General features: G+C 41.7%; 1 protein-coding gene across 1 annotated transcript in view; it reads right to left on the bottom strand.

Moving 5' to 3' along the window:
- The window catches only part of Delta (neurogenic locus protein delta), a gene marked incomplete at its 3' end in the record, with an annotated part of 1152245 nt that extends 1132864 nt beyond the window's left edge, over nt 1-19381 (bottom strand). Inside the window, 1 exon segment of the mRNA XM_070098268.1 lies at nt 19164-19381.
- Between the last annotated feature and the right edge of the window lie 8581 nt (nt 19382-27962).

Below are 27962 nucleotides of genomic sequence, written 5' to 3' on the forward strand. Positions count from 1 at the left end.
AGATTACATTAAGTATATAGATTACTTGAAATGTTCAAAATTTTCAATTCTTTCTTACTGCGAGAGGTGTTGTGAGCCATCAGTGCGACTAGTGATCGTGTTCATCTCGCACATACTGACTTAATGAAATCACAAGAGTATCTTTGTAACATCATCATCCCATCTCTTGATCACAGATCATCACATCACCCATACATCATACCGTCACCACTGTGATTGCTACTTCACTGTGGTAACCACTTCATCACCGTGATCGCCACCACTGTGATCACTGCCTCAGCACCTTATAGCCCACATCAGCGTCTCCCTCGTGCACCAAACTGAGTTACTGACTGACCCAGTTCTGGAAACCTTCACCCCGATGCCAGACGAGTGCCAGGGGTTATCCAGCAGGTGCCAGGGGTGCCCATGGGAGTAACGATAAGACTGAGTTAGTCTTGGGAGTAAGAGTATACGTTATATCTCCGGGGGCGATGGAACACGGACTGGCACCTTCACTCTGCTCACTATACTGGGCACCTCTGCTCTCGCCCAGTGCCACCTCCATGGCACCGCCGCCATTTTCACTGCCGCTACGCCAGTAAGTCCAACCCATCCTCATTCTAATATGTCCAAATTTTAACGCAGTACAAAACGTTAACGTCTTAACGATTCCAGTTAAGCCAAATCCTATTCTCTAAGGTAAATTATGTTAATTTATGTCAGGTTAGGTTACAAGTCCACAAAAACGTATATTTAACTAAAAATAAGCAATTTTAAAAACCGATACGTCTGGCAACGAGGTGGCTGAGATAAAACAGTTAACGTTCAAATTTGAACGTTCACCACTCGTTGTGCCATTATTGTCATATGAAAATGAATAGGGTGGGCATTAAGGGCACATAGGGAAAGAGGGGGAGGGGGGTGGACACGCGGGGCAAGGAAAACTGGCAAGACACTAAGGGAAAGGGATCTGAAATAAGAACCGCCCTTCACTGCTGTAATTGCAGTGTCCATTGAGAATATGATCATTGCTCCTGGAGTCTCTGGTATGACTGTGTCACTGTTCCTGGGGTCTTTGGTGTGATCGTGATCACTGTTCCTGGGGTCTCTGGTGTGACCGTGATCACTGTTCCTGGGGTCTCTGGTGTGACCATGATCACTGTTCCTGGAGTCTCTCGAATGACCGGGATCACTGTTCCTGGGGTCTCTGGTGTGACCGTGATCACTGTTCCCGGAGTCTCTGGTGTGACCGTGATCACTGTTCCTGGGGTCTCTGGTGTGACCGTCATCACTGTTCCTGGGGTCTCTGGTGTGACCGTCATCACTGTTCTTGGGGTCTCTGGTGTGACCGTCATCACTGTTCCTGGGGTCTCTGGTGTGACCGTCATCACTGTTCCTGGGGTCTCTGGTGTGACCGTCATCACTGTTCCTGGGGTCTCTGGTGTGACCGTCATCACTGTTCCTGGGGTCTCTGGTGTGACCGTCATCACTGTTCCTGGGGTCTCTGGTGTGACCGTCATCACTGTTCCTGGGGTCTCTGGTGTGACCGTCATCACTGTTCCTGGGGTCTCTGGTGTGACCGTCATCACTGTTCCTGGGGTCTCTGGTGTGACCGTCATCACTGTTCCTGGGGTCTCTGGTGTGACCGTCATCACTGTTCCTGGGGTCTCTGGTGTGACCGTCATCACTGTTCCTGGGGTCTCTGGTGTGACCGTCATCACTGTTCCTGGGGTCTCTGGTGTGACCGTCATCACTGTTCCTGGGGTCTCTGGTGTGACCGTCATCACTGTTCCTGGGGTCTCTGGTGTGACCGTCATCACTGTTCCTGGGGTCTCTGGTGTGACCGTCATCACTGTTCCTGGGGTCTCTGGTGTGACCGTCATCACTGTTCCTGGGGTCTCTGGTGTGACCGTCATCACTGTTCCTGGGGTCTCTGGTGTGACCGTCATCACTGTTCCTGGGGTCTCTGGTGTGACCGTCATCACTGTTCCTGGGGTCTCTGGTGTGACCGTCATCACTGTTCCTGGGGTCTCTGGTGTGACCGTCATCACTGTTCCTGGGGTCTCTGGTGTGACCGTCATCACTGTTCCTGGGGTCTCTGGTGTGACCGTCATCACTGTTCCTGGGGTCTCTGGTGTGACCGTCATCACTGTTCCTGGGGTCTCTGGTGTGACCGTCATCACTGTTCCTGGGGTCTCTGGTGTGACCGTCATCACTGTTCCTGGGGTCTCTGGTGTGACCGTCATCACTGTTCCTGGGGTCTCTGGTGTGACCGTCATCACTGTTCCTGGGGTCTCTGGTGTGACCGTCATCACTGTTCCTGGGGTCTCTGGTGTGACCGTCATCACTGTTCCTGGGGTCTCTGGTGTGACCGTCATCACTGTTCCTGGGGTCTCTGGTGTGACCGTCATCACTGTTCCTGGGGTCTCTGGTGTGACCGTCATCACTGTTCCTGGGGTCTCTGGTGTGACCGTCATCACTGTTCCTGGGGTCTCTGGTGTGACCGTCATCACTGTTCCTGGGGTCTCTGGTGTGACCGTCATCACTGTTCCTGGGGTCTCTGGTGTGACCGTCATCACTGTTCCTGGGGTCTCTGGTGTGACCGTCATCACTGTTCCTGGGGTCTCTGGTGTGACCGTCATCACTGTTCCTGGGGTCTCTGGTGTGACCGTCATCACTGTTCCTGGGGTCTCTGGTGTGACCGTCATCACTGTTCCTGGGGTCTCTGGTGTGACCGTCATCACTGTTCCTGGGGTCTCTGGTGTGACCGTCATCACTGTTCCTGGGGTCTCTGGTGTGACCGTCATCACTGTTCCTGGGGTCTCTGGTGTGACCGTCATCACTGTTCCTGGGGTCTCTGGTGTGACCATGATCACTGTTCCTGGAGTCTCTCGAATGACCGGGATCACTGTTCCTGGGGTCTCTGGTGTGACCGTGATCACTGTTCCTGGGGTCTCTTGTGTGACCGTGATCACTGTTCCTGGAGTCTCTGGTGTGACCGTGATCACTGTTCCTGGGGTCTCTGGTGTGACCGTGATCACTGTTCCTGGGTTCTCTGGTGTGACCGTGATCACTGTTCCCGGGGTCTCTGGTGTGACCGTGATCACTGTTCCTGGGGTCTCTGGTGTGACCGTCATCACTGTTCCTGGGGTCTCTGGTGTGACCGTGATCACTGTTACTGGGGTCTCTGGTGTGACCGTGATCACTGTTCCTAGGGTCTCTGGTGTGACCGTGATCACTGTTCCTGGGGTCTCTGGTGTGACCGTCATCACTGTTCCTGGGGTCTCTGGTGTGACCGTCATCACTGTTCCTGGGGTCTCTGGTGTGACCGTCATCACTGTTCCTGGGGTCTCTGGTGTGACCGTGATCACTGTTCCTGGGGTCTCTGGTGTGACCGTGATCACTGTTCCTGGGGCCTCTGGTGTGACCGTGATCACTGTTCCTGGGGTCTCTGGTGTGACCGTGATCACTGTTCCTGGGGCCTCTGGTGTGACCGTGATCACTGTTCCTGGGGCCTCTGGTGTGACCGTGATCACTATTCCTGGGGTCTCTGGTGTGACCGTGATCACTGTTCCTGGGTTCTCTGGTGTGACCGTGATCACTGTTCCTGGGGTCTCTGGTGTGACCGTGATCACTGTTCCTGGGGTCTCTGGTGTGACCGTGATCACTGTTCCTGGGGTCTCTGGTGTGACCGTGATCACTGTTCCTGGGGTCTCTGGTGTGACCGTCATCACTGTTCCTGGGGTCTCTGGTGTGACCGTCATCACTGTTCCTGGGGTCTCTGGTGTGACCGTCATCACTGTTCCTGGGGTCTCTGGTGTGACCGTCATCACTGTTCCTGGGGTCTCTGGTGTGACCGTCATCACTGTTCCTGGGGTCTCTGGTGTGACCGTCATCACTGTTCCTGGGGTCTCTGGTGTGACCGTCATCACTGTTCCTGGGGTCTCTGGTGTGACCGTCATCACTGTTCCTGGGGTCTCTGGTGTGACCGTCATCACTGTTCCTGGGGTCTCTGGTGTGACCGTCATCACTGTTCCTGGGGTCTCTGGTGTGACCGTCATCACTGTTCCTGGGGTCTCTGGTGTGACCATGATCACTGTTCCTGGAGTCTCTCGAATGACCGGGATCACTGTTCCTGGGGTCTCTGGTGTGACCGTGATCACTGTTCCTGGGGTCTCTGGTGTGACCGTGATCACTGTTCCTGGCGTCTCTGGTGTGACCGTGATCACTGTTCCTGGGGTCTCTGGTGTGACCGTGATCACTGTTCCTGGGGTCTCTGGTGTGACCGTGATCACTGTTCCTGGGGTCTCTGGTGTGACCGTGATCACTGTTCCTGGGGTCTCTGGTGTGACCGTGATCACTGTTCCTGGGGTCTCTGGTGTGACCGTGATCACTGTTCCTGGGGTCTCTGGTGTGACCGTGATCACTGTTCCTGGGGTCTCTGGTGTGACCGTGATCACTGTTCCTGGGGTCTCTGGTGTGACCGTGATCACTGTTCCTGGGGTCTCTGGTGTGACCGTGATCACTGTTCCTGGGGTCTCTGGTGTGACCGTGATCACTGTTCCTGGGGTCTCTGGTGTGACCGTGATCACTGTTCCTGGGGTCTCTGGTGTGACCGTGATCACTGTTCCTGGGGCCTCTGGTGTGACCGTGATCACTGTTCCTGGGGCCTCTGGTGTGACCGTGATCACTGTTCCTGGGGTCTCTGGTGTGACCGTGATCACTATTCCTGGGGTCTCTGGTGTGACCGTGATCACTATTCCTGGGGTCTCTGGTGTGACCGTGATCACTGTTCCTGGGGTCTCTGGTGTGACCGTGATCACTGTTCCTGGGGTCTCTGGTGTGACCGTGATCACTGTTCCTGGGGTCTCTGGTGTGACCGTGATCACTGTTCCTGGGGTCTGGTGTGACCGTGATCACTGTTCCTGGGGTCTCTGGTGTGACCGTCATCACTGTTCCTGGGGTCTCTGGTGTGACCGTGAACACTGTTCCTGGGGCCTCTGGTGTGACCGTGATCACTTTTCCTGGGGTCTCTGGTGTGACCGTGATCACTTTTCCTGGGGTCTCTGGTGTGACCGTGATCACTGTTCCTGGGGTCTCTGGTGTGACCGTGATCACTTTTCCTGGGGTCTCTGGTGTGACCGTGATCACTTTTCCTGGGGTCTCTGGTGTGACCGTGATCACTTTTCCTGGGGTCTCTGGTGTCTGAATCACCGACAGATAACCTATTTTCCAACTGAGTAGGTTACTACCAATGTTCATTCGGTTAGTTCACGCAGCATAAGAGATCTGCGATATCAGATGCAAATTTAAGATCAACAATTGTGTGGAAGTGAGAAAGGTGGTAAAGCAATTTTGCGCATTTTTCTTCTTTCATAAAACCCATCGATATGAGGTGAACATTGGTGTTTGATGATGAAGTATAGTCTACTGAGTATCACTCTTTCAAATGTTGTACAAAGACAACTGCTTAAGGAGTTTGGTTTAAATGTATCAGGCAGTTGCGGCTTGGGAATATGCACGAGACTACTGGTCCAGGAAATAGGAAGAACACCCCTCAGTGTAACTAACATTATATAATGCTCACAAAGAGTTATCAGGAACTTGCCTTAAAGTTCTGAGGATATCGTGAGTTACAGCATCCTCTCCAAGGACTGTTATTCGACGCCTATTTGGTGACTGTATCTCATACTCTGTAGAGGGAGTAACCCTTCAGGTGTGTAGTCGGGAAGTGGAATGACCCGGACATAAAAAAAAATAGTGGAGGTTGCATCCATACAAAAAAATTAAGAGCAGGTATAACGGGCCCACGAGGCTATGAGGCAGTGAATCTGAAAAACAGAAGTTGATATGCTGGCTAGTAGCTAATACTCGACCCCGTCAACCACACACGTATGTACATACAGGAGAGTACACACAAATAAATAATAAATTATGTAAGAATAAAAGAAACTGGACGAGACAAAATATCTACAAGGGGGTTGAGAGAATGAGAGAACGTTTAGTTAACTTGGATAATCAGCATCCATCAACGCCGCCTTGTTATTCCTCTCGTTTCAGTCAGTCTTTGTCGTCTTCCGTGATTACATCCCCGATTCTTCGCTCCTCCAGTATGTTAAATATTAGCCCTCTTCACCCTGCATTTTCATCAGCACGGGGACTAGTCTAATTGGAAACTTTGCAATATTCTCGAGCTTCTGTATATCCTTGATGATGCGCATGCTCCACACTGGTGCTACATAGTCGATGAACGGCTTGAAGAACGTCAAATACAAGATTCGGAGTGACTTTGTTGAGATTCAAGAATGCCGTTAAGTTCATCATACGCTTATATGCTGCCTCGTATATTTGGTTGGTGTGCGCCTCCGGTAACATTCTTGATACTATGCTGACGCCTTATAAGCCAGTCAAAATATGAAGTGAAGTGAAAAAAAACGCAATATAATATATTCTGCCATAATGCATTTCTATAAGGGTCCAACAGAAATTTACTAATAGTTCTAAAGAATCCTTACTCGGGAAATATGCAGAATTTGCATAAATTCAATATGGCTGTCAAACGCATATCCTGTTTTCTCATCTTCGCACACATTCTGCCAATACAGGTGTGTTATCCAAAAATAAGATATGAAAAAAAAAACATTTTAAGTGAAGTTATTTAAGGAAAATACTAAATCCACATATAATTACAATATGATGACTAGCACTTAAAGTCTAAAGTTTACAGAGGTACGTAATCTTATTACCTACACACACTATTATGAATAATATTGACAACAATGACGTGATACGGTTGATCAACCTGTTTATTCATCAAAATCTTTCGGCTGTGAATTAGTGCAACTAGATCCAGGACATTGTCCACATAAGTGTGTGCAGCGTAAACTGTACTTGCGGTAAGTGAAACGCTTTGTGCTACATTCAATTTAACTCCTAGAGCATATCACATCTAAAAAAGCTCTGGTGGAGCAGGTGGCTACTACAGACCAACCAAATTTCTCAGGATTGTAGTCGCAAATTTGTCTTTTCCAGTCCATGATCTGGAAGTAGACACGGAGGCTGTGGTATTTTGCAGCACACTATGTAGGAAGCAGGGACTGTAGCTCCACATGTGTCGTGCCACCTTTTCACAGAATCGTCTGCAGTGAAGATGATAAAAGATCTTCACCGTGGTCACCGCCATACAGGCATACCAGTGACCTTTCCCCTACTGTAATAATTCTTTTTCTCCTCAGTTGGTAATGAGTTCCTGACCATTTTGGCTTGTTCATCAAAGCATAGTTGTTTTTATTCTATTAAAGAACAAGGTCTTGCCTAATCGAAAGGGACGGGAGGTGGTGTCACATCCTAAGATAAAGGCAAAAAGATTTTCGCATGTTGAGGGACCAACGACCACGTCCGGCATTCCCTTGATGATTTTTTGGGTATTGGTGCAAAAAAAAAAAAACAGAAAAAGATACGAGACTGTGTATTAGCATGATACAACAAAAGAATTAATTGACCCGTGTCATCGCCGACAAAAATAAGGGTTTTGACCTTAGCTGAAGCAATTACAGCTTCTACAATAAGAACATCATGCTATGCGTGGTCATAGTGTTCCCAGACTGTTCTAGTTTGTCACTCAGGGGGTGAATGAATCGCTGATTTTGTTTCAGATTACGCAGTCTTCTTACACTGCATTACCATATCACCAGAAAACTGAACAGTGACATCTTGTACTCTCGTATGTCTGACATGTGCTGCATCTTTTGTTGTTGGACCATCTGTGCATCCATAAATTATGATGTGAGCTGATCCATATTTCTGCAGTACATACTTTAAATAATTCACACACTGCATTGTAAGAGGAACCTCTTTTCCAGGGAAGTCGAACGAGCGATGTCCCACCATCCAGAATATACTGCACATCTGTGTTTGGGGTCGCGTTGCTCTTTATTCATGCAGTTACAGATGGCGAGTTGAGGGAGAGAATCGAAATCAAAGCTGTAGGATAACTACAGAGTTCATAGCTAAAGACGGATAGCAGTTTCCCCTAGGTACTCAACAACTGCCACTAGCCGCTGAAATAGTAACGGCGGGTCTACTTTTAACTTAGTAACCTTTGACTTGGACAGTAGGTCGTGCAGTCACTGCTCTGCTTTGTAGATGAACTTATCTGCAGATTGTCAAGCAAATTGTTGGAGGATTTTCTCGTCAATGTCTATATACATTAACTCCTATTCAAATTCAAATTCAAAGTTTATTCTCTATAAGGATTACAATGCTGAGTTTACAGAATTTGGTTATTGTGTGGTTTACATGTAGTAAAATAATAATTACAGAGTGTACCACTAGAACACCTAGCATGGCTAGGCATTTCGGGCAGACTTAAATTAAATCTTAAGTTTAAAATATTACAAAATTATGAGGTAAGTTGGTATTATGGCTAAGTGACTAAATACTAGTTTGTGAGTTTAGCAATGTGAATGCTTTTGTTTTGGCACTATACATAGTATGTGAATGCTTTTGTTTTGGCACTATACATAGTTTCAGTACTGGAGTATCACAGGCCAACTTATGACTAGTTAAGATTCATTATTTTGAGATTGAGATTGATGTTTCTGTTTAAGGTCAAATGGGTGAGTGAGTGTAAGTGTTAACCACCAGGTGGTATTCCTGTAATTAGTTGACAGGGTGTATCAGGGAGATAAGATGTTTTCTGATGGTAGTTTTGAAGGTGATGAATGTGTCTGCAGTTTTAGAATTTTCAGGTAGGGTGTTCCAGATTTTAGGGCCTTTGACATACATTGAATTTTTGTAAAGGTTTAGTCGGACACGGGGAATGTCATAGAGATGTTTGTGTCTGGTGTTGTGCCTGTGGGTTCTGTCACAACTATCAAGAAAGCGTCTTAGGTCAAGGTTAATATTGGAATTTAAGGTCCTGTAGATGTAGATTGCACAGTAGTAAGTGTGGATGTACTGAACAGGGAGTAAGTTTAGATCTATGAAGAGTGGGGGGGGGGTGTTGCCAGGGATGGGATTTAGTGATTATTCTTACTGCGGCTTTTTGTTGGGTTATTATTGGCTTTAGGTGTGTTGCTGCAGTTGAACCCCAAGCACAGATAGCATAGGTGAGGTATGGATATAAAAGTGAATGGTATAGTGTGAGAAGGGCAGTTTGCGGCACGTAGTATCGTATCTTGGAGAGGATCCCAACCGTTTTGGATACTTTTTTGGTTATGTGTTGGATATGGGTGCTGAAGTTCAGGTTGTTGTCGAGGTATAGGCCTACGAATTTGCCCTCATTATGCCTGGCAATTAGAGTGTTGTCGATCTTGATGTTAATTTGCGCATCTCCTGCTCTGCTACCAAACATAATGTAGTAGGTTTTGTCAGTGTTAAGCGTAAGTTTATTGGCTGTCATCCAAGTCGATATTTTGATCAGCTCCTCATTAACAATGGTGTTGAGGGTGGCAAGATTAGGGTGAGAGATGACATAAGTCGTGTCGTCAGCAAAGAGAATGGGGTTCAGGTGTTGAGATACGTTTGGAAGATCATTGATGTATATGAGGAAGAGCAGGGGACCAAGGACACTTCCCTGCGGAACTCCAGTATCAAGTGGGTGTGTTGTTGATGCTGTGTCTTTAATGGTGACATACTGATACCTATTAGTAAGGTAATATGCAAGTGCATGGCCTCTGATACCATAATGGTCAAGTTTGTGGAGTTGGATACCGTGGTCTACTGTGTCAAAAGCTTTTCTTAGGTCAATAAAAATTCCTAGTGGATATTCCTTATTTTCCAATGCTGTGTAAAGCAGATCTAGCATTTTTGATTGCATCATTAGTGCTTTTATTTTTCCTGAATCCAAATTGGCAGGGGTTGAGTATGTTTTGTGCCGTTAAACCTTTGACAGTGTTGTATGCTGAAGGGTTTTGACCAAAGGGAGCTCTGTCACAAAGGTAAGACATAAGCTCCCAGTGTCACTGACGTCATGAGCTTGACATGCTGTGGACAGTTCATTACGCTTACTTGTTGCATACGTGATTATATTTAACTTCTGATTTGCTTCATTACCATCAGTCATCTCCCTCCCTCTGACTAGTCCCCCAAATGTTTTGATACTTCTCATCAAGACTTGCTCGATTACTAAATCAGTGACAAGACCTGGCCAATATCTATCACTTCGCCTCACAAAATGGAATCCCTCCATAAATTTCTATTACACATCTGGATGGGTCTTGGAAAGATAGATCATCAATTGTTGCATGATTTTTTTTTCCTTCATCCAACTTTTCGATTTTATTTCGCTAAAAATTCGAGAATGCCTCATCTAATCGACTTCAAATCAATGACCAAAGTTGTGGAACTCAATCCCATTTTAACAGAATGGTTCGGATAACTTTCAAAATCCTCAGTGGCGGAGCTTCAAAAGTAATAAAAAAAAAAAAACGATTCGAAGGCTGAGAGTGAAATTCAAATGTGTAGGTGTAGATTTGATAATTTTGTGTAGAATAGTGTAAAATTTGTATTCCCGTTAAATTATGTTAAATAAACTACAGCTTACCTCTTCTGAATGTCGTCAATATTAATGACTGATGCATCTTTGAGCCAGGACAGTACCTATTAAGTTTCGTCTGTGTGCAGGCAAATTTGCTGAAGTAAAACAGTAAAAATATTGGAATCGTTCGAATCTGTGGCATAACTGGAGAATGACCCATCCGATTAACCTTAAATTTTCACCACTGGTGTGGTTTCCTGACCACAAGGCTCATGCTGCCACTGGATGTAAAATCCCAATTTGCCTTTTTTTTTTTTTTGGACATGTTGGCCGTTTCCCAGCGAGGCAGGGTGACCCAAAAAGAAAGAAAAAACTTTCATCATTCAACACTTTCAATATCAATCATACATAATCACTATCTATGCAGAGACACTCAGACACGACAGCTTATACGTTCCTCTAGACTACCAAATCCCAAACCCCCCCCTTTAAAGTGCAGGCATTGTACCTCCCATTTCGAGGACTCAAGTCCTGCTAACCGGTTTCCTTGAATCCCTTCACTAAATATTACCCTGCTCACACTCCGACAGCTCGTCAGGTCCCAAAAACCATTCGTCTCCATTCACTCCTAACACGTTCACGCATGCCTGCTGGAAGTCCAAGCCCATCGCTCACAAAACCTCCTTTACCCTTTCCCTCTAACCTTTTCGGAGACAACTATCCCGCCTTCCTTCCCCTACAGATTTATATGCTCTCCAAGTCGTCCTACTTTGTTCCATTCTAAATGATCAAACCACCTCAACAACCCCTCTGAATAATACTTTTAGTAACTCTTCACCTTATCCTAATTTCCACACTATGAATTCTCTGCATAACATTTACACCACACATTGCCCTTAGACACTATATCTTCACTGTCTCCAGCCGCCTCCTCGCTGCAGCATTTACAACCCATGCTTCACACCCATATAAGAGTGTTGGTACCACTATACTCTTGTACATTCCCTTCTTTGCCTCCATGGATAATGTTCTTTATCTCCATAGATACCTCAACGCACCACTCACCTTTTTTTTCTTCATCAATTCTATGGTTAACCTCATCCTTCATAACCCCATCCACTGACAAGTCAACTCCCAAATATCTGAAAGCATTCACTTCCTCCATACTCCCTCCCTCCAATGTGATATCCAATTTTCCTTTATCTAAATCGTTTGATACCCTCATCACCTTACTCTACCTATGTTCACTTTCAACTGTCTACCTTTACACACCCCAAACTCGCCCACTAGCCTTTGCAATTTTTCTTTAGAATCTCCCAAAAGCACAGTATCATCAGCAAATAGTGTCAACTCCCATTTTGTATTTAATTCCCCATAATATAATCCCACCCCTCTTCCCAACACCCTAGCATTTACTTCTTTTACAACATCTGTAAATATGTTAAACAACCATGGTGATATCACACACCCATGTCTAAGACCTATTTTTACTGGGAAGTATCTCTCTCTCTCCTACACACCCTAACCTGAGCCTTACTATCTTCATGAACACTCTTTACAGCATTTAGTAACTTACTGCTTATCCCATATACTTGCAATATCTGCCACATTGCTCCCCTATCCGCTATCATATGCCTTTTCTAAATCCATAAATGCAATGAAAATTTCCCTACCTTTATCTAAATACTGTTCACATATATGCTTCAATGTAAACACCTGATCTACACATCCCCTACCCATTTGAAAGCCTCCTTGCTCATCTGCAATCCTGCTCTCTGTCTTATCTTTTATTCGTTCAATAATAACCCCACCATATACTTAACCTGGTATACTTTGTAAAAATTGTAGGGGAATAAGTTTACTATCTCTTTTGTCCCCCTTCGCTTTGTATAAAGGAATTATACACGCTCTTTGCCAATCCCTAGGTACCTACCTACCTACCCCTCTTTCATACATTAAACAAAAATACCAACCACTCCAACACTATATCTCCCCCAGCTTTTAACATTTGTCATGATCCCGTCAGTTCCAGCTGCTTTACCCCCTTTTATTCTAGGTAATGCCTCACGCACCTCCCCCACACTCACATCCTGCTCTTCTTCACTCTTAAAAGATGTTATACCTCCCTGGCCAGTACATGAAATTATTTCCTCCCTTTCTTCATCGACATTTAAAAGTTCCTCAAAATCTTCCCGCAATCTACCCAATACCTCCAGCTCCCCATCTACTAACTCCCCTACTCTGTTTTTAACTGACAAGTCCATTCATTTCCTAGGCTTCGTTAACTTGTTCTCGGCAAAATTTCTTGACTGTGCCTCTCCCACTATTATTTGCTCTCCTTTTTCACTCATGACTCTCTTCACTTTTCTTTTACTCTCCATATACTCTGCCCTTCTTATTTCTGCTCTGTAAAAACTTCTCATAAGCTACCTTTTTCTCTTTTATCAAACCCTTTACCTCATCATTCCACCAATCACTCCTCTTTCCCACTGCACCCACTCTCCCATAGCCACAAACTTCTGTCCCATATTCTAATAATGCATTTAGCCTGGTGGCTAAAGCTCCCGCTTCACACACGGAGGGCCCGGGTTCGATTCCCGGCGGGTGGAAACATTTCGACACGTTTCCTTACGCCTGTTGTCCTGTTCACCTAGCAGCAAATAGGTACCTGGGTGTTAGTCGACTGGTGTGGGTCGCATCCTGGGGGACAAGATTAAGGACCCCAATGGAAATAAGTTACAGTCCTCGATGACGCACTGACTTTCTTGGGTTATCCTGGGTGGCTAACCCTCCGGGGATTAAAAATCCGAACGAAATCTTATCTTATCTCTTCAACCCCCCCCCCTCCCCGCACCACTCATACTTGCACCAGCCCACCTCTCTGCCAATAGCTGCTTATATTTCACCCTAACTTCATACTCCCTTATTTTATAAACTTTCACCTCTCTCTTTCTTACTGTTGCCATTTTCCTTTTATCCCATCTCCCTCTTACTCTAACCGTAGCTACAACTAGATAATGATCCGATATATTCGTTGCCCCTCTATAAACATATACATCCTGAAGCCTACCCATCAACCTTTTATCCACCAATACATAATCTAACAAGCTACTTTCATTACAAGCTTTATCATATCTTGTATATTTATTTATCCGCTTTTTCATAAAATATGTATTACTTATTACCAAACCTGTTTCTACACATAGTTCAATTAAAGGCTCCCCAGTTTCATTTACCCCTGAAACACCAAATTTACCTACTACTCCCTCTACAACATTTTTACCCACTTGAACACTGATATCCCCAATCACAAGTACTCTCTCACTTGGTTCAAAACTCCCCACGCACTCACTCAACATTTACCAAATCTCTCTCCTCTATACTTTTCTCTGGGTCCATAAACACTTACTATAACCCACTTTTCACAACCCTTATTTTACCCCACATAATCCTTGACTTTATACATTTATATTCCCTCTTTTCCTGCCATAACTTATCCTTAAACATCAGTGCTACTCATTCCTTAGCCCTATTAGAAACCCCTGACCTAATCCCATTTATTTCCCCCCACTGAAACTCTCCTACCCCATTCAGCTTTGTTTCACTTAGGGCCAGAGCATCTAGCTTCTTTTCATTCATAACATCCACAATTATCTTTTTCTTATCATCAGCACAACATCCACACACATTCAAACATCCCACTTTGACGGTTTTCTTATTTTTATTTTTGGTAGGCTATACGGGAAAAGGGGTTACTAATCCATTGTTCCCGGCATTTTAAGATAAACTCAAAGAAAACTCAGATGAGTGCGTATACATAAACGTGTACATGCATGTGTGACCTAAGTGTAAATAGAAGTAGCAAGACGTACCTGAAATCTTACACGTTTATGAGACAGGAAAGACACCAGCAATCCTACCATCATGTAAAACAAATACAGGCTTCTTTTTTACACTCACTTGGCAGGACGGTAGTACCTCCCCGAATGGTTGCTATCAACATACTACCTACAAAAAGGATTTCGACAGCCAATCCTGTAACCTACCTAGTTGGTCTCTAATTTGCCAGTTACATTGAATAAATAGTAATAATCATATTTTATTCAATAACCAATGAATGCTTCTTCTGATTGGCTTCAAAATACTATTGGCAATGCATTCTAAAAGAAGGATGATACGCCACTTTAGTTTATTCCGAGTAGGTGCAAATTTAAAATTTTACGGAGATAGCTAAAAACTTGGAATAGTTGGAATCAAGTAAATCTTAATCCAATATTCAAACAAGGGGACACGACTGTTCCTAAACTATTCCCATTAGCTAGGTATCTATTTTGGGAAATAAGTCACTTTGTCTGACTTTTTTGGGTTATAAGTAAGTAAGTAAGTTCTATACACACATGCTGCTATGTACGATAATCTATGTAACTGTATGCTGCTATAATAATAATATATTTACTACAAGTACATGTACATGGTATACAGGCCTAGCTGACAACAATGACATACTACTACATAGAAAGCCCCTTGTTATGCTCCTCATGTCGGGCAAATTAGGTCAGTGTCCCAGGATGCGACCCACACCAGTCGACTAACACCCAGGTACCCATTTTACTGATTGGGAACATAGACAAGAGGTGGAAAGAAACACGCCCAATGTTTCTACTCTGGCTGGGAATCGAACCCAGGCCCTCGCCGTGTGAAGCGAGAGCGTTAGCCACCAGGCCACCAGACTATGTATGATAATCTGTGTAACTGTATTTGTGTATACCTGAATAAACCTCCTGTCATTGGGGGTAAGATCATAAATTTCTGAAAGATAAATGACTACATGATTGAAGTAATTACTTACTGACCCACCAGTTTAACAAAACTTGCGATGATAGTCGAGTATCCGATTGTGATAAAGGATTTTGGCACCAGTCAATCCACCTAATTTCACGCTATCAATCAGGAGCCTCATGTCTATGGTGCATCCAACAAAATTGATAGATTCTTCGATGTCACTAGCGCCCGGCTCCGGCTGATGTAAACAGAATTAAATGTAAACTTTTCCAGATGAACAATTGTCACACCTTACATTATTTTGTGCTGGAATGCGATAAAATTAATGAATTCGGAGACAACTTATTCAGAAATGTTTTAAATTTAATCTTTATTATTATTATAATCAAAAAGAAGCGCTAAGCCACAAGGGCTATACAGCTTAATCTTTATTATGCATCCCCATAACCATCCATCCTGTGGGCGGCAGTCTAAAGATTAGAGGTACATAATGGGTCCAGGGACTGGGCCGCAAAGCTTTGATAGATGAAGTTAAATTTGTAATTAACTATTTACATGTATCTGGTCACAATCGTAATGAGATATTTATGCAGACATGAATTAGGACACACACAAAAGTGGTAATGCTTTATTTACAGTGGGCAAAGTTTGAGTATTTTTTCCGGAATAGTTTGTAAGATACTACTATTGATAAAATACTTTGAAATTTCTTGAACATTTCTGAGCGAGTTCTCTGAATTAATTAATTTTATCGCATTCCAGTACATAATGACGCAAGGTGCGACAATTGCCATCTGGCAAGGTTTACATTTCTTTTCATCTACATCTGGTGATGATGATTTAGCCTCCCAAAGATACTGACCAGTACTCCAACCGGAGCGGGGAGGTACTAACATTCATGTCTGTTTATTTTGTTGGATGCACCATAGACATGTGGCTCCTCCTGCATGACAGAATAAAGACAGACTGACTAGTACCAATCAATCTCCCTCAGTCTTAATTCAATGAAGTTCAATTGAAGTTCTTTTCGTATTATTGTTCTCGAACTCTCTCCAGGTCCAGGTAAACTGCTGACAGCCCAAGATTGTAATTTACTCCCTCTCTGAAGGCATATAACTTAGCTAATTCATCAATACTATCATGCACCGGAAGACCAATGTGAGATGGAATCCACAGAAGATGCAGTCCGACTCTATAGTCTACAATCCTACCATACCTGTGTCTGGCTTCTGACACAAGCATACCACAATTTATACTTAAGGAGTTGAGAGCATTCTCATTCTCATCAACTTCAAACACTATGTTGGTGCATTTTTTGCATAAATTCTGGACTGTGATAATTTAGTTTTTTTTTTTTTTTTGCCAATTTTATCAAATTACATTTGGAAAACAATCAAGATCAAATATTTTCTCTTACGGGAGTAAGAAGACTTTTAAATTGAATGTAAATGAGAAGAGTAAATTGGAAAACATGTGAATCTGCAGTTTTATGGTGCTTTTTAGTTTAACGAGGATACTTCTATTTTTCGGAGCATTCCCAACATTTTCTTTTGTTCTTATAAATTCTCGTTTATTACTCGAGAACGCCGTACTCTACTGGCTTCAAATTTTCAACTCTTGTACTATGTATCTTGGGCAAGATTCATGGGGCTATTTGCACGCGTGAGTGCCCTATACACAAAGCTACACTGGCATCTCACCTTTTTCCGTGATAGAGACAGGTTCTTGTTAGGCTTCAAATTTTAAATCACTTATGTGACCTACTTAGAAGGTAGATATATTTAACAGTGTGTAGATGTCATTTTCACACTTTTAATCTCGAAATGGTATAGTGTTCTTTTACCTTACTGTATTATTTTGCCTTGATCGAATTGGAATGCCTCCCATTTCAAAGGCGGTATATGACCCTTACGGATTTAGCACTTTGCTCTGATTAAAATATAACAATTGTGACGAGCATTAATCTTCAATGGCTGATGAATCGTATGAAATGCATATTACATTTCATGGGTTAAGGTTGTGTAAACATAAATTTTGTTGGATTCTGTGCAATAACTGGAAAATTCATCTGGTTAACTTCAAACGTTGTGCTGATGTACTTTCCTTAAAGAAAACAACAATCCCGTGATATTAGGTTGTGTAAGTTATATGCCAATTTTATTAATCAAACTGGTTTCTGTGAAATAATAGGATTATTATCATCAAAAAGAAGCGCTAAACTGTGAAATAATAGGAGAATGTCTTTCCTGATCCGAAAAAAAAGGTCAGTGTTCAACTTTATTTGGTTATCCTAGGTTAAATAAATTTAATATTTTATGTACTTATAACAACTATGTGCCCTCATGGCTAGTGTTAAAAATTTGTTATTTACACTAAGCTTGCGTACAACTTACTCGCTTACTTGTTTTATTAAATTTTCAATCTTACTAGGAGAAAAGTTTGAACTGATTTAGCCCTGTGAAGGTCCCAATTTGCTTGTTTGGAAACTGAAATAATTTAAACACTGCTTTTCCTGCAATAATTTTTGTGTCGCATCTAACAATCTTCAACCCTTCCATGCCGATAACGTGGTAATGCAACTTTTGAGTGGCTTATAGCTTGAAGTGCTTGTGTATTTTAGGATATTGGTCTCTTCGAAAGGTTTGAGTTAAATTTGGGTTGTGTATGTCTTACTTTACATTTTTTTTATGGAAGAAATTTGGATATTTGTTTCTATGGCAACTCGTGAATGACTCTTCTGATTCCCATTAAATTTTCAACGCTAATATTTAACCGCATTATCAACTTATGCAGCACTGCATTATCCCAAACTGAGTGAATCGAGGCACTGAGGTTATGGAAAACGGAGGATACCTTCCTCGGATCGAGCAACACCGAAATACATTTTTTTCTGTGTTATTACTATGCGTAAATTTCTATTCTACAGACCAGTTATAGTTGGTATACTGCATGCACATAAAATGTGTTGGGTGATACTGATAATTTTACCTTTGTAACCCACATAATGTAGGCTACAAACACATATCTGGCATTATGTAGGCTACATACACATATCTGGCATCATGTAGACTACATACACATACCTGGCATCATGTAGGTTACATACACATATCTGGTATTATGTATGTTACATACACGTATCTGGATCATATAGGCTACATACAAATATTTAGCACCATGTACGCTACATACCCGTAACTAACATAATGTAAACTACATAGACACATACATCTGGCCTCATGTAATCTATGCTGGAAATGACAAGCAAGACTGCGGGAACTGCACAATACTATTTCTCTAAAGCTGGTGGACTGATTACATTTTTACCTGTTCCCTTTTGCTGCCTACAATTCATTCCTTGTATTTGACTGAAGAAGCCTACCGCGGAGGCTGTTACTGTTGTAAATTCGCCGGTACTGCCCGGGTCTTTTCCAGATGATGACCCGGCTTTGGTTCCCAGGGATGGGAGTATCTTGAAGGGCATGCCAGCTGCAGCAGCTGGCAATGCGAGGCGAAACGTTTCAACAATAAGATGCCCAACTGTTCCATGTGTCATAACTAATCAAGTAAACCATTTAACTGGTGGATCGTGGTTAGAGTGGTAGCGACTTCAGCTTTCATCTGAAAGACCTGGGTTCGATCCCACTACATGTGGAAACGTCAGGCATATTTCCTTACGCATATTGTTACTGTTCACCTTGCAGCTAGCAGATACCTGGGTACTATTATTATTATTATCAAAAAGAAGCGCTAAGCCACAAGGGCTACCTGGGTACTAGCTGCCCACTGTGGGACTTACAAGTGGAGCAAAGAACTGTGGGAATAGGCCGAATATGGTGGTTTTATTGGGTTATCCTGGGGTACTAACCGTCAGGATTAATAATCTGTATAAAATCCACGTACACATAATGTATCTTACCTCGTCCTTCACCTGTTGTACGCCAGAGCTTTCTGCAGCCGTGTTGTAAGTCATGTCCGGTGTTTCAAACATTCCTACGGCTCTCAGTCTTGTTGCTTCTTTATTATCAACGCCATCACTTGTTACCGCACTAAATATAATGAGTTACACAATGATGCAGAGTCGGATAGGTGTCTAAGAAAGCAGCAACTCTCTAAAAACACGTGCACTTCTCACCGGAGATCACACGTCTTTACGCGCCATGTTTACAGTGTTGCCACAATCTTAAAAAAAAAAAAAAAAAGAAACCCTTCTGGTGACCCACTTTCTCCTCATTTTAAATTTTTCTTTAACCCATATTTTATGGATAAAAATATTTTATAGCCTTAAATGACCTGAGTAGTCGATAGGCTTTAAGCCCATTAACTTACAACCAACCACATTACCCCATCATCACTTATGTAATTATTTGGACATGACACTAATTAATTTAATACAATTGGATTTATTTCCAATAGACAAAATATTTGCAGAAACGACTGTAAGCTGCCTAATAACAGCCTTTACCTATAAACATTATTAGTATTTAAATCATAGAGCTTAATCTATTTAAACCATAAATGCAATAGGAACAAATACTTTAAATAAATCCTATTCAGATTTTTTTAATTAATATATACCACAACTAATGATTTACATGAAAATACTGTATTTTCTGTTACTTGAGAGTCACTGACCATACAATATCTGGATGTTATCGATCTACCCGGTAAACGACGTCTACCTTCATATATTACACTGTTCAGTATTGCTTTAGATTATAATTTTTATAATCATGGGGAGCGCTAAACCCCTTGGATTATACAGCGCATGTGGAGAGGGGGGGGGGTGGAAGGTATTCAAACTCAGTTCAGGGAACCGGAACACAGATCCAATTCCCTAGATCAAGAGCCTCTCACCAGCGTCAAGGAACCTTCCTTGAGGGAGGTATTGGTTTAGAAAAAACACGTAAGCAAACACTAGGACATATTTATTAGAAAACGTTTCGGTCATGAGACCTTGATCAAGTGTTTGTTCATAAATTAAAAGAGCTCTTCTGATCAGCACCCCTCATGGAAGGTTCCTTGATGTTGGTGAGGGGCTCTTGATTTAGGGAATTGGATCTGTGCACCAGTTCCCCGAATTAAGCCTGAATGCCTTCCACATCCCCCCTCCCCTGGGCGCTGTATAATCCTACGGGTTTAGCGCTTCCCCCTTGATTATAATAATAATAATTCTGATCAGCTTCAAATTTTGGTGTATCATGTTTAGATTATTATTATAATCAAAAAGAAGCGCTAAGCCACAAGGACTATACAGCGTATCATGTTTAGAGAAACGTTTGGATAATTTGACTGTGCAGGTGTAACTTGACAAAAAGTTATAGGCCAAAAAGTGAGGTCCAGTTTCTTGGATTAAGAGCGCATCAATGACACGACGGATTTTTTTTTTTTTTTTTTTGCGTAACTTGACAATTCCTCTTGTAAATGTTTTGAGATTTTCAACAAATGATATAAAGACACTAACACAATTGAAGGTTCATTCCAGTTTTAGGTTGTGTAGGTCCAAATTTGGTAATTTACCATCAGTTATTATAATCAAAATTAAGCGCTAAACCCACATGGGTTATGCAGTTACTAACACAGTAATTTAAAAGAAAAAAGTGGAATTGTAGTTTCTTGCAATAACTGGAGAATGCTTCTTTTGCTCGGTTTCAAGCTTTCAGTTTTAATGTTGTTTGTTCAGAATAACGTTCGCTTTCTTAGTGGTCTGTGCAAGTCCCATTTGTCAGTTTTATTAAACGTATTATTAGAATATTGGCTTTTTGTGTGATTGGAAAGAAGTATTCTTCGTATTGGTTTCAAACTTAGAAAAAGGTTCGCCCTGGCTTGAGGGTGTGTATTATTATTATAATCAAAACCAAGCGCTAAACCCACTTTTAGGGTGTGAAAGTTCCAATATATATATATATATATATATATATATATATATATATATATATATATATATATATATATATATATATATATATATATATATATATATAGATATGTCGTGCCGAATAGGCAGAACTTGCGATCTTGGCTTAAATAGCAATGCTCATCTTGCCATATAGGACAAGCGAAAATTTGTGTATGCAATAATTTCGCCAAAATCATTCTGAACCTAACGAAAAAAAATATATTTCGCTGCGTTTGTTTAGTATTAAATTACTGTAAACAAATCTAAAATATATTTAGTTGGGTTAGACTAAAATAAATTGTTCTTGTTATAATAAGGGTAGGTAAGTTTTCTAAGATTCTTTTGGAGCAAAATTAAAATTTTTTACATTAAAATTAATGAAAAAATATATCTTTAAACGTATAAGAGAAAATTTTAGAAAGGACTTAATTTTAAACGAGTTCTTGCTAATTGACTAGTTTTACATATTCGGCACGACATATATATATATATATATATATATATATATATATATATATATATATATATATATATATATATATATATATATTATATAAGTTGGGATATTGATTTCCATGCAGTTATTTAAGAATGCCTCATCATATTGACCTAAGTTTTTCAATACTGGTGCCCTACTATCCCCAGGCACAACAGACTACTTGTATGAGTTTCACTCAAATCAGTCATCTGGTTTCTGTGATATATTATTGAAATAAAAAAAACGTGGATTAAATCTGCATGGGTCAGATTTCGTGAGATAACAGTAACAGGGAACCTACATACCTACCTCCACTCCAGGTATACACTACAGGCATCTCCCTTTATTAAACTCTACGGAAACTGTTCACCAGGTTTCAGACCCAATAATGATAATGGGGAGCGATTGACCTGTAGGGATTACACAGCACCTGTTGGGTGGAGGGAAGGCATTCAGGCTTAATTCAGGGAACGAGCACAGATCCAATTCCCTGGATCAAGAGCCCCTCACCAGCAAAAAGGAACCTCCCTTGAGGGGATTTTCTATTATAATTAATAATAATAATTTCTAAAATACATGATACAACTATTACAGACCTAGCTGACATTATTGACATACTATATAAAAAGTTCCTAATTATTACAACTCTGTTAAATAAATAGAGGCCAAAATTTCCCCCTAACATACTTGAATTAGCAAGAGTTACACTTATTTTTTTCAACACACTGGCTATCTCCCACCAAGGTTGGTTGACTTAAAAACGAAAAAAAAAACACTTTCACCATTCCTCACTCCATCAGTCTTGCCAAAGGTGAGCCGATGTTACAGCTCAGAGAGCAGGCATTATACTTCCCACCTCCAGGACTCAGGTCCAACTAACTGCTTTCCCTGAATCCTTTCATAAATGTTACCTTGCTCACACACCAACAGCACATCACGTCATAAAAACCACTTGCCTCCACTCCTATCTAACATGCTCTCATAAAATGTCGCCTTTTTCCTTTACCTCCAACCTTTCATACGATGACCCCTATCCAGCCATCTCTATAGATTTATATACTTTCCAAGTCACCCTATCTTGCTCATACCTCTTTAAATGCCCAAACAACCTCATTAACTACTACTCAGCTCTCTGGGTAATGCTTTTAGTAACCTCCCCTCACCTCCTTATAAATTTCAAACTATGAATTCTCTGCATAATATTCCTACCACACAGTGCCCTCAGACATGACATCACTACCTCCATCCTCCTTGCTGCAACATTTAAAGCCCCTGCTTCACACCCATGTGTGTTGGTACCATTATGATACACACTCTTTGTGATATATATATATATATATATATATATATATATATATATATATATATATATATATATATATATATATATATATATATATATATATATATAGATTTATGAAGGATGAGGTTAATCAGAATTGATGAGGGAAAAAAGGTGAGTGGTGCGTTGAGGTATATGTGGAGTCAAAAAACGTTATCTATGGAGGCAAAGAAGGGAATGTATGAAAGTATAGTAGTACCAACACTCTTATATGGATGTGAAGCTTGGGTGGTAAATGCAGCAGCGAGGAGACGGTTGGAGGCAGTGGAGATGTCCTGTCTAAGGGCAATGTGTGGTGTAAATATTATGCAGAAAATTCGGAGTGTGGAAATTAGGAGAAGGTGTGGAGTTAATAAAAGCATTAGTCAGAGGGCAGAAGAGGGGTTGTTGAGGTGGTTTGGTCATTTAGAGAGAATGGATCAAAGTAGAATGACATGGAAAGCATATAAATCTATAGGGGAAGGAAAGAGGGGTAGGGGTCGTCCTCGAAAGGGTTGGAAAGAGGGGGTAAAGGAGGTTTTGTGGGCGAGGGGCTTGGACTTCCAGCAAGCGTGCATGAGCGTGTTAGATAGGAGTGAATGGAGACGAATGATACTTGGGACCTGACGATCTGTTGGAGTGTGAGCAGGGTAATATTTAGTGAAGGGATTCAGGGAAACCGGTTATTTTCATATAGTCGGACTTGAGTCCTGGAAATGGGAAGTACAATGCCTGCACTTTAAAGGAGTGGTTTGGGATATTGGCAGTTTGGAGGGATATGTTGTGTATCTTTATACATATATGCTTCTAAGCTGTTGTATTCTGAGCACCTCTGCAAAAGCAGTGATAATGTGTGAGTGTGGTAAAAGTGTTGAATGATGATGAAAGTATTTTCTTTTTGGGGATTTTCTTTCTTTTTTTGGGTCACCCTGCCTCGGTGGGAGACGACCGACTTGTTGAAAAAAAAAAAAAAAATATATACAGGGAGCAAGGGGCTAGTAACCCCTTCTCCTGTATATATATATATTACTAAATGTAAAAGGAGAAACTTGTTTTTCCTTTTGGGCCACCCCGCCTCGGTGGGATACGGCCAGTGTGTTGAAAGAAAGAATATATATACAGTGGAACCTCAAAAATCAAACTGCTCCCAATGCAACCAATTATGTAAGTGTATTTTTGTAAGTGCTTTTATAAGTGTATTTTTGAGGGTCTTAAATGGTCTAATCTAATTTACATTATTCCTGATGGGAATAAATTCGTTCAGTAGTGGCACTCGAACAGCCTTCTGGACCGAAGAAAGTTCGATATTTGAGGTTCCACTGTATATGTATATACAGTGGACCCTCGTTTTTCGTAAGCATCGAAAGTCGTAATTTTTGAAAATCTTGACTTTTTTCGTCAAAACACTGACTTGCGAATCTTCGTTTGACTCACGAATCATCGTTTCTCACAAATAGTCGTTCGTCCCAGACATGCATGCATGGCCCCAAGCAGCCCCACACTCCATTCCCAGCCAGTGTGCCACTGTTTATCACTGAGTGAGGACGATCCCACACATTCATACGATACATTTCATAATAGTATTCCATTTGTTTTAGTGCTTGCAACTGCTAAATAAGCCACCATGGCTCCAAAGAAAGCTCCTAGTGCCAGGCCTTTGGTAAAGAAGGTGAGAAACATGATAGAATTCAAGAAAGACATCATTGAAAAATATGAAAGTGGAATGCGTGTGGCAGAACTTGCCAGGCTGCATGGGGAAACCCCATACAACCATCGCTTCCATCGTGGTCAAGAAAAAGGAAATCAAGGAAGCTGTTGTTGCAAAAGGTTTAAATATGCTCACAAAAATGAGATCGCAAGTACTCGAAGTTGTTGAATAGTTATTGTTGTTGTGGATCAACGAGAAACAATTATTTTATTTTTATTATCACACTGGCCGATTCCCACCAAGGCAGGGTGGCCCGAAAAAGAAAAACTTTCACCATCATTCACTCCATCACTGTCTTGCCAGAAGGGTGCTTTACACTACAGTTTTTAAACTGCAACATTAACACCCCTCCTTCAGAGTGCAGTCAATAATTTGTGAAAAGGCAAGGCAGTTGCATGCCATTCTTGTGAAGAAAATGCCTGCAATGAATGATATTAGTGAATTGAAGGCCAGCAAAGGCTGGTTTGAGAGATTTAAGAAGGGTAGTGGCATACACAGTGTGGTAAGGCATGGTGAGGCTCCCAGTTCTGACAAATATGCGGCTGAAAAATGTGAGTGTGAATTCAAGGGGTATGTAGAGGTTGAAGAATTCAAGCCACAACAAGTGTTCAATTGTGACGAAACAGGCCTCTTTTGGAAGAAAATGCCAAGGAGGACCTACATCATGCAGGAGGAAAAGGCACTACCAGGGCAAAAGCCTATGAAAGACAGGCTTACTCTTTTGTTCTGTAGTAATGCTAGTGGGGATTTCCAAGTGAAGCCTGTACTAGTGTATCACTCTGAAAATCCCAGTGTGTTCAAGAAAAACAGTGTTGGCAAGGGAAATTTTCCTTGATTGGTTCAATGAAGTGTTTGGCCCCAGTGTGAAGAAATACCTACTGGAAAATAAATTGAAACTCAAGTGCCTCCTGGTAATGGATAATGCACCTGCTCATCCTCCAGACTTGGATGACCAAATTGTGGAGGAGTTTCATTGCATCACAGTGAAGTTCTTACCCCCTAATACCACTCCTCTCATCCAGCCCATGGACCAGCAGATCATATCAAACTTCAAAAAACTCTACACCAAAGGAATGTTGCAAAGGTGCTTTGATGTGACCTCAGACACTCAATTGACCCTAAGAGAGTTTTGAAAAGATCACTTCAGTATCCTCCAATGCATAAACCTTATAGGTTATTATCGGCTTGGGAGGGAGTGACTTCCAGGACTTCGAACTCTGCTTAGAGAAAACTGTGGCCAGATTGTGTCCAAAAGAGGGATTTTGAAGGGTTTGGGGCTGGCCCTGAGAACCCTATGCCAGTTGTGGACTCTATTGTGACATTGGTTAATTCCACGGGGTTGGATGTGAGTGGCGAGGATGTGGAAGAGTTGGTGGAGGACCACAACGAAGAGCTAACCACTGAAGAGCTGCAAGAGCTTCATCTGAAACAGCAACAGACCACAGCTCAGGAAATTGCATCAGAGGAGGAGGGAGAGAGATGGAAGAAGGTGCCTTCTTCAGAGATTAAGGAGATTTGTGCAATGTGGAGTAGGATGGAAAGATTTATGGAGGAATATCACCCTGACAAAGCTCTTGCAAGCCATGTCGACAACATGTACAATGACAATGTCTTGTCCCATTTTAGGGAAATTTTAAAGAGATGCCATAAACAGAGCTCTCTGGACAGATATTTAGTGCCACAGGTGTGCAGTGACTCTCAAGCTGGTCCTAGTGGCATTAAAAAACAAAGAAGTGAAGTATTCCGGAAAAGTACTTGGTACCTGAAGTCTTTATGGAAGGGGATTCCCCTTCCAAACAGTAATTAATCCATCCTCTTCCCACCTCCTGTCTTCCATACACTAAGGAGAATCTTCAATAAAGGTAAGCATCATGCTATTATTGTTTCATTCATGTCTCATTGTTTTCTGTGTATGTACATCTATATTTCACGTAAAAAAAATTTTTTTGTTTTAATACTTTTGGGTGTCTGGGACAGATTAATTGGATTTATATTATTTCTTTTGGGAAAACGGTTCCGCAAATCGTCAGTTTCGATATTAGTCACACTCTCTTGAATGGATTATTTCAACATGTCGGTCATCTTCCACCGAGGCAGGGTGCCCCAAAAAGAAAAATACTTTCATCATCATTCAACACTTTCACCTCACTGATACATAATCACTGTAATTTATTTGTAATTGACCAGTTCTTCATTTGCAACCTATTTCAAAGTACATATGATTAGATCTAAACCTAGAATAAAATTTAAGTTAGCTATACTAACTTAAATTGTATTCTAGGTCTAGATCTAATTAGTAAATAACCTTAAGATTAGCCTGCTTGAAATGCATTTGCATAATTAGTGTCTTTCTTCAGAAGCTTATTATAATAAGGTCAATTTCAAAATGTAATCATTCTGAATGTCTAACTACTATATATGTATGGATCTAAAGAAATAATTTTAATTTTTATTTTAACATAGCCCACGAGAACATTCTCCCACTGTCATATACCATATTTTGTGGTTTATTAGACGCATATTTTTTTCCATAAAATGTCTCCAAAAATCACCCTGCATCCTATAAACTGAAGGTCAGTCACAGGAGCTATAAGTTTGGGGTGGGCTGTAGCTCTCCCAGTTATGTCTGATGCCAAGCCATTAAAACTAAAACAAGTCCAGTGTTCCAAAATTACAGAAATACAGATACTATACTGGGATATTGACAGAAAACGAAATTCCTCCTTAAGTAACATCATCCTTTCTTATTTCTTAAAATTCCAAAGTCATAAAGCAGCATCATTTATGGTAGGCACTTATTGTTTATACCAACAGTCACTGACAAGGATGCATCAGTATGCGCTCTGGGACCCTCACTATACAGAGTTGCACACACACAGCAGCAAGTCAGCCACCAGCGACTGTTTCACCAATTCAAATTGAGAGATCATCGGGGTGTTCAGGTGAGCACTAGGCCTATTGTATGTTTTGACCTACCCATAAATCAAACACGTAAAATTACCATAGGTATCAGTGGAGTAAATATTACTTGGTATTAGGCACTCCTAACTTTTTTTTTCTGGTTATTACCTTCTAAATTGAGACGAGTTTAATGCATCGGAGCATCTTAGAAGCCGTGAAATATGGTACATGTTCCTCATTAACAATTATATTCATGGGGAAACATTAAACCAGTACAGGTATGTAGCACCAGAGGAATAAGACATAATCAGGTTTACCCTGAGGATGGAGAGGTAGCTCTGATTCTTTGGATTTCTTATCAATACTGAATTCCATCATTCACCTGACACTATTTGCTCAGTTTACCAGTCT

The sequence above is a fragment of the Cherax quadricarinatus genome, chromosome 61 (assembly GCF_038502225.1).
Source record: "Cherax quadricarinatus isolate ZL_2023a chromosome 61, ASM3850222v1, whole genome shotgun sequence".
Lineage (NCBI taxonomy): Eukaryota > Metazoa > Arthropoda > Malacostraca > Decapoda > Parastacidae > Cherax > Cherax quadricarinatus.